Source organism: Nicotiana tabacum, chromosome 23 (assembly GCF_000715075.1).
Source record: "Nicotiana tabacum cultivar K326 chromosome 23, ASM71507v2, whole genome shotgun sequence".
NCBI lineage: Eukaryota > Viridiplantae > Streptophyta > Magnoliopsida > Solanales > Solanaceae > Nicotiana > Nicotiana tabacum.
The window spans coordinates 1,841,302-1,849,371 of NC_134102.1; the positions used below are offsets into that span (position 1 = coordinate 1,841,302).

The 8,070-nt window shown below is 34.2% G+C and overlaps 1 pseudogene; it reads right to left on the minus strand.

Moving 5' to 3' along the window:
- Nucleotides 1-829: 829 nt before the first annotated feature.
- On the minus strand, nt 830-7,263 carry LOC107798638 (protein FATTY ACID EXPORT 1, chloroplastic-like; annotated as a pseudogene).
- Nucleotides 7,264-8,070: the final 807 nt, after the last annotated feature.

Consider the following 8,070-nt stretch of genomic DNA (forward strand, 5'->3'; position numbering starts at 1 on the left):
TTCTCCTTTGCATCAAATACACTCACTTGATGCTCAATGTCATAATACGACAGGTTGGAAAATTAGCTTCACGAGAGCTTGCATTGACTGGGAGATCAACAACATGATCGTACCATTGGAAAAGCTTAGATGAAACAAAGAAATTCCCTGAAAAATCAGACACCATAATCTGGAAAGGTCAAAAGAATGGCAAATTCTCTCAGTCAACTCCTACTATGATACTCGTATTACACTACAGACACTCAGTGGCCCTGGAAAAGGATTTGAAAAACAAACGCCCCAGCTAAAGTTGCTTGCTTCACTTGGTTGGCCTCCCAAAATGCATGCCTGACATAGAGAAATTTACAGAATAGAGGCATCAAGCACGTAGCAGATGCTATCTCTGGGATGAACACTGTGAAGAAGCAGAAAAGCATTTTCTACACTATAATAGAATGCTCTTCCTGAACATTTTTGGAACACAACGGGTGATACTCAGAACTGTAAAAGTGGTCAAGAAGTACTCTCAATAAGGATCAGAAAGAATTTCGGCCAATGACCCTGCCAGCATTTTATGGGTCTTATGGAAAGAGAGGAATAAAAGATGCTTCGAAGTTAGCTAACCTGCCCGTAGCTTGAAATATAAATGCTTCTATTAACTTTCTGCGTGGTGTCAGCTCAAAAAGTGAGTAGGAACCCGTGACATTGTTAGCTTGAAAGCATGCAAGTGCTAATTTTCTATCGATAATAACACTTGCATACACTCAGGGTAATAGTTGGTCTTTCTCCAGCAGCAGAAGTTTAGAAGTTACAAAGATAATAATCCTACGAGAAATAACTGTAAACAGAATTGAGAACAAGAACAACAGCACAACAGCATTGAGCATACTTTAGTACTTACACTGATCCCATACGTAATTTACATGATAATTGAATGCTCAATTCCACCAGTAAGTTGCTAAATTACAATCTCCTAGAATACTAAGTATAGCGCAAACATACATAGTGACCAATACAATCAAACTTCCCTCATCCTTTTCAACATCAAGAAGTAACTTGTGCAAATTAATGGGCTTCTCTCTGGCAAACCAACTGCACATTGATTCAAGATCCTGAGTATTTCTAAGAATTAAAACTGACCTTTCTAGATTCTCGTTAAGATGCCCCAGCAGTAGACACCTTCAACTTCTTGGGTGGTGGATTTCCCCCCGACAATACCACGTAAGAGTAGAAGCAAAACATTGCAGCACTGTCATTTCAGATAGCAGAAATCATATAATGATACACCTCACAATGAATTTTCAATAAGAGAAGCGAGAAAAAAGTCACTGCAATACCTGATGGCAGCATAAAAACCAGTGGGAAACACTTTTCTTGTCTGCAAAAAGATTACCATCATCAATTCGAAAATGCAAGCCACGAAATAAGCTAATAAAGGACTTTGGAAATACGAGGAACTACCAGGGAGAAAGTCTGCATGTTTTTCCAAAGGAAGACTGCAGCAAGTACTGCAGGGACAATAGCAGGGAAGAAATGAATAATTGGAAAGAAAAAACAAACTCAGTAATTTATCTTAATTTATCTTACCCTTTCAGACAACAGAAAAGAGGGAGTGCAAAATTTCAACTCTAACAAGAAGATGCTTAACTTATTCAAATGATATCCAATAGCGAATGCAAGCCCAAATTTTCTTTTGATAGGTAAAAATGGAAAATAAAAAAGGGAGTGTATTAAGATATTGCCGTAAATAAGGCACTTGTTCAAGGCATAAAATGAAATCTAAATACAGCTAAAATGCATTGCACCTGAAAGAACTATGCAGTAGAACAAATCGAAGCATCATATCATGGCCATTTTAAGTGAGCCACATAAAGCACATACATGACTCACTGAAAATCATAAAAACTATGGAGAAGTTTGCATGCATTGTCCTGTGAAGTGTCGTCAAAGACACTAGAAGACGCTAGTGAAAATGGAGCTGGACCGAGGTGACTATCCGAATGGATGTTGACAATACTGGGCCACTTGACAGCAGCTAAAAGGATTAACTATTGGGCCTCATAGTTTTATACTTTGTTTGGGCCTCTCTGTATACCCGGCCCATTTTCAGTTTAGTCATTCATTTTGTATATACAACACATATAGAACATTCTGGACACAATAACAAAAGAAGAAATTCATTTTCTCTTTCTCAGATATTTTGCTCCTTTCGTTTCTCTCTCTCTTCTCATTATTAGGGTTTCAATTCTAAATCAAATCTTCCAATTACAACAATGGACAAAGCCAGGTTGGAGTGTAGGAAATCAATATTCAGTATCCTTTAGGTTAATAATATTTCATTTCTCACAACAAAGCTCTTTCACTCATCCAGTATCAGCTCTACCACCAAAAATAAATAAAATGAACATATAAACTAACTATTTTTCATTAGCTTCAACAAATCTGGCAAGCAAAGAGTGGGAGATGAATCTCGAGAATGTTTGGCTTGATCTAGGAGAAGAGCTGCCAAAAATATAGATCCTCAAATGGCAGATGGGAAAACATTCACCTCTTTCCCTTTCCAAAGCAAGGATTGTTTCAGCCAGTATTTTAAAAGGCATTTTTAGGGCGAGCCCTGGGTCGAGGCGCACCGAAAATGCCTCGAGGCGATGGTGCGGGGCGAAAGTCTCAAGAGGCGGACGCCCGGGGTTAAGGCGAGTTTATGCAGTGAGGCGTAAGCCCAAGAGACTTTTTCAAATTAAAATAAAATTTGTTGAATAAGTCCTTAGTATAATACCCAAATTCTCAAAAGTCAGCTTGTTATTAATCAAAAGTTTTAAAAAGAACCGAAATATCAAATTTAAAAGTCAAGACCTTTTTTTATTGCTAGAAGCCCTAATTTATGGTCTTCCTAATTCTTTATCTTGTCTGCTAGTCTGTTACTATATCCAAAAAGCAACGAACAATTAATTATTTTATTTTATTTTTTTTTGCAAATCCAAAGAGAACTCCATTTTCCTCCATAGCAGCAAGTTCAAAGTTCAAATTGCAGGTTAATTAGTCATCCTTTTTGTTCCCCATGTAGAAAACTTTATTCTTTTCAACTCAAGTTACTTGTGCTAGTAAGTAGCATATAAGGCTTATTTTGACTAGTTATTAGTGGGGATTGAGCACATCTATATATATATATTGTTTACTTATTTATAGTTTTTTTCAATTTTTATGCAATTTTACCTATTTAAAAATATTTACTGTAATTATATTGTTTTATTAAATATTAAAAATTAAATACCCATAAGGCTTACAGCCCGGGGCTTACGCCTCGCTGAGGCATATATAAAACGCCTCGTCTTACGCCCACGCCTTTTAAAACACTGGTTTCAGCATAAGAGATGTTTCCATGGACTTAATATATTTACACTATGAGGTAGCGGAAATTGAGAGCTAGAAACATATATTATTCATTGATAGATGTCTGGTTTATTTCAAACAATTACAAAATGAAATTTTACTAAAGCACACCAAAGTGTCTTAAAACATATCCATTGTTTCATTCATAAGCATATCTATCAATGAATAATATATCCATAAAATTTGTTTTTCCTGTTCCAGACTTCCCATATTTACAAAATATTAATATTCAAAGATTAGAACGAGTTACTGCTCAAAGAAAAAAAATGAGAAAAAAGATAGCTGACACAAAATGTTAACAATAAGATCAAATACAAAAGAGATCACACTCAAAATTGTTCCTTTTTCATCGGCGAACTAAAGGTAGTCCAACTGCATATAATAGCAATTAACTTGCAGGAAAGCAGCAAATACCTGCTTGACCCAGTATGAATGGCAAGCTAGATTTTCCTTGTCTCCAGACCCTCAAGCTAATGGTGCTGAAGGCCAGTAAAGTGCCTCCAAAAAGAACACCATTACTTAAAGTCAAAGGATTTCTTGAGAGAATAAAACCAACGATGCCCCCGGTAAAAACTAGACCACCTGTGATGAGGATCATTAAGTAATTAATATTCATAATAATTAAGTAGCTGCAAGAAATAAAAACATCAGTGTGATAACAAATCTTAGATAAATGTTTGCTGTCATTTTGATCTCTTTAGTTATTGTTATTTGACATCTTTCTGATAAATAAACAGTTCCACTTGATCAAGAACTAATTTTTCTCTAGGCCCTCGTGGATATCTAGGTTAAAGAAACATGTAAAGATTCAGAGCTAGTAACAAGAGATGTCGCTCGAGATAAAATTATCTTACATAGACACCAGAATAATTAAAAATTCTCCTGAATCTAATGATACGTGTAGGATTCTGAGAATCATTGGTTCCTGAGTAAAGTTGCAAACTTTATATAGCTCAAAGACAAGGAACTTATACCTTGATGCACAGAACAAAAATATAAACAATAAGGGAATGGTTCTACTTTTTGCCTTACTTATATCTACTGCATCACCAAAATTTTGTAGGACGCACAAACTCCTAAATAATGAAGCAAATTTTCTGGATCCAGTGACACATTGGTGATTCCACCAGGATAGGTCAATAGAACTGGAGTTTGAGGTTAAAGGAAATATGCTAGGGATATATGATTATGTTTCCAACGAAGAAAAAGAATTTCGCAAGAAAATAACTGAACCTTGTCTACATTGACAAAATGTTTCCTCCCTTTTGGACTAAATATTCTTAAGAGTTTGTGCTTTCAACAGAATCTTTTAGGTTTAAGAAAAAGACCTGAGGGTTAATTCATGTCTGGACTCTGTGAAAGGTCATAAGCAGCACTCCCACTTTTTTGACAAGGAGATTATATTGCACCAGAAGGAGGATATTCCGTAGAATATAAGAAGTGTACATAGCAAAAGGAGGAGCTATACATAAGTGTTGCACCTTCCCTCTATCCAAGTAGTTATCCGAAATGCTGCAGAAGCAAAAGAAAAACAACAAAACGATTGCACTTTTAGGTAGTTCCCCCTCAAAAGAACTTCCATACCTCTCGACTTGGACTCCTAATGTAATAGTTGGAGGGAAAATTATGTTGCAAGAATGGTTGGCAACATAAGGGTCAGCCTACCCCCCATGGATACTGCCTCTGCCATGGAAAGATTAATTACTTGTATCTCTAACAAGTCTAAGGATCTGTTTGGCCATAGATTTTGCCAAATTTTCCCAATTTTTTTTGGCAAATACATGTTTGTTCATAAATTTTATCCATATTTTGGCAAATTTCCAAATCCTAAAACCAGCTCCCCAAAATTTTACTATTACATTTTTTAAAAAATTTAAAAATTGCCCCAAACTGTTGTAACAACAACAACCACCACCCAAAATAATGTAACAATGCTACTTCGTTTACTCGGTCATCTGATTAGTGTATTATGTAGTTTATTATAAAAATGATAATTTTGTACCAAATTTATTTATGTTCAGGGCTATGATTTGTGATAATGACAATGAATGTTATTGATGAAAGTATTGTTGGGTATTTATGATAGTTTTTAAAACTTGTGGGTATAAGTCATGTTTCATGTTTTTTTTTTTAAAAGTGAAATATGTTTTGAAAATTGATGTCCAAACATATTTTCATCTTCAAACCAAACTTCACCCAAATCAGATTTTTCAAAACGAATTTGGGAATCTATGGCCAAACGCTAGCATAGACACGTCTTTTATAGAATCATTGAAATCTCTAGGATAGTAGAATTCATGTTTGGACAAGGGATCAACCTAAAAACGGTAATTGGTAGACGAGGTAGCGAATAGTGTTTCTAGTTTACACCATTTCAAGCATTATCATGAAACATGCAACAAGTGAGAATGCCTTAACTGAGAAGAGAAGGACAGGTGATATCAGGCACTAAAAAAGCACTAGTTCCTCTACCTTTTCTAGGCAATACTCACCACAAGGAATACCAAAACAGAAGTCATGAATTTTGGCCGTCTTTTTTGATAGACTGACGGAGTTATCTTGCAATGACCCATTCATTTCTTTTCCTGGAACAAGTTCTTCTGATTTTGAATTTCATTTTGATGAGCTTCCGTTGTGTGATTGTGATGCATCTCCAGTATAACTTAAAGTTGTCCTGTTTTCTAAGTTGGATAAATCCGTGCCACGACCATCATAACTCACAACCGCTACCTGAATTCCATGATAATTGAAGATGTCTAAGTGAATACAAATATCAGATAGAGTGTCGCTCACTCCACAAATCCATACTTTAGTAAGCAAAATAGAAATTAAAATTCAAGGAGCAATAGAAAAACTAAAATCATTATTGCTTTGGAAGTCAAATGACAGATGTCAAGTCGGACTAATCAATTGTAAAAAGGACAAGTACATGCTCATATTCTGCCTAATAATTATGCAGTGATAACAGGAAAAAATAGTACGTTTGTTGATCAAAACTTATGATTGGGAAATCAATATCAAAATGTAGTTGCAAAGAATTATTGCTAATCTGTGGAACTAAAACACATTGAAAAAACATTCTCAACCTTCATGATCAATTCACCTCTCATTGCAAACCATAGAACTAACAAGTTTTAGTTTTAACCAAAAAGATCAAACTTTTAACCATATTAACAGTTTAGCAATTCTCCTATCTTTTTTTAAAAAAAAACTTCAAATTCTTCCTCTTTTTTATGAAAATAACAATTTTATCCCAAAAAGATATTTTTTTTAACCAAATTAACAGAACCCCACATAAAAATTCTTCCTCTTTTTTGTTTTTGTTTTGAGAAGAACAAATTTTACCCAAGAAGATCAATTTTTTAACAAAATTAGAAGACACCCACATCAAAAAATCTTCAAAGTCATTCATTTTGTATTCAAACAAACAACAATAAAGCAAACACTCAACAGAGAATGCTAATTTCTCAATTACCCAAAAGAGAATAAAAGGGAAGTATTTCCCAGAAAACAAGATAATGGAGTGAGCAAAATTGAGGGGCTTTCAAATAAAATGGAGAAATTAAAGAAAAATATATGCATTAAAAAGAATAAAAAATAAAAATAAAATTTAAAAAAAAAACACCTTTCGTGGAAGAGTAGAACAAGGGTGGAGATGAGTGCGGAAGAGTAATCTGCGATTGACAGAGGAGAAACATGATAGCTGAGAAATTGCTGATGACATGCCCGATTTGCTTTGCTTTTTTTTTCTTTTTTCCTTCTTCTTTTTTTGAGAAATATTGGAATATTCAAAATTGAGTGAGTTATGGATTTGAGAAAGTCAAATGGGAAAGGTGCTAAATGTTAATTAATATTAAAGGTAACTCTTGTTGACTTTGAATACTGAACTTTAAATAAAGTGCAAAGAGAAAGGGATTTGGTGGAGTTCGGTACCTGTTGCGTAAATATAGGATAACGCTACATAACGGGATCTTAATACACGGAACTGCTCTTTAGTGCTCAATATTCGACTAAATTTAATGTTTTATTATTTAGAAGAATTAAATATCCAAAATAAGTCGCATTTGCATATAGCGATTCATTAATCACATTTGCCAATTTTTTAAGTCACATAATAATTTCGCTAAAAAAATTTATTTGCAATTAGCAACTTATTTATATTTTTCCGGTTATTCTTTATCCTTAAGTCTAAAGTTGACGAATGGGTGGGCCGGGCCGGGTCGAGAAAATAGTGACCGGCCGATCACCAATCCGGGCCGGGTTTTGGATTTTACAAACCGGGCTTAATGGGTCCGGCCTCATCCGATCAAAAATTGAACAGGAACGGTTCCGTGCTAAGGGGCAAGGTCGGGCCGGGCCGGTTTTATGTTTTTTTTTTTCTTTTGTATTTTGTATAACTTAAGTAAAAATATAAAATAAAAAAATAATCTTATTAAAAGAATGTTTGAATAAATGATGCAAAGACTTTAAAATTCTTATATTTGAATATTTCATTAAGAATTTAAGATAATAGAATACAACGAAGATGAAAAAAAATTGCACTTATAATTTACAAGTTCAAACTTGTAAATTAAATTTTACATTTAACAACAACTAAATTAATGAAAAAATAGTAGATTCAAAGTTTAATTATTAAATATAAATCTAGAACTTCAAAGGTTTTGCATTGCCTTAGTAAGTTCTTCATAATCAATATGACCT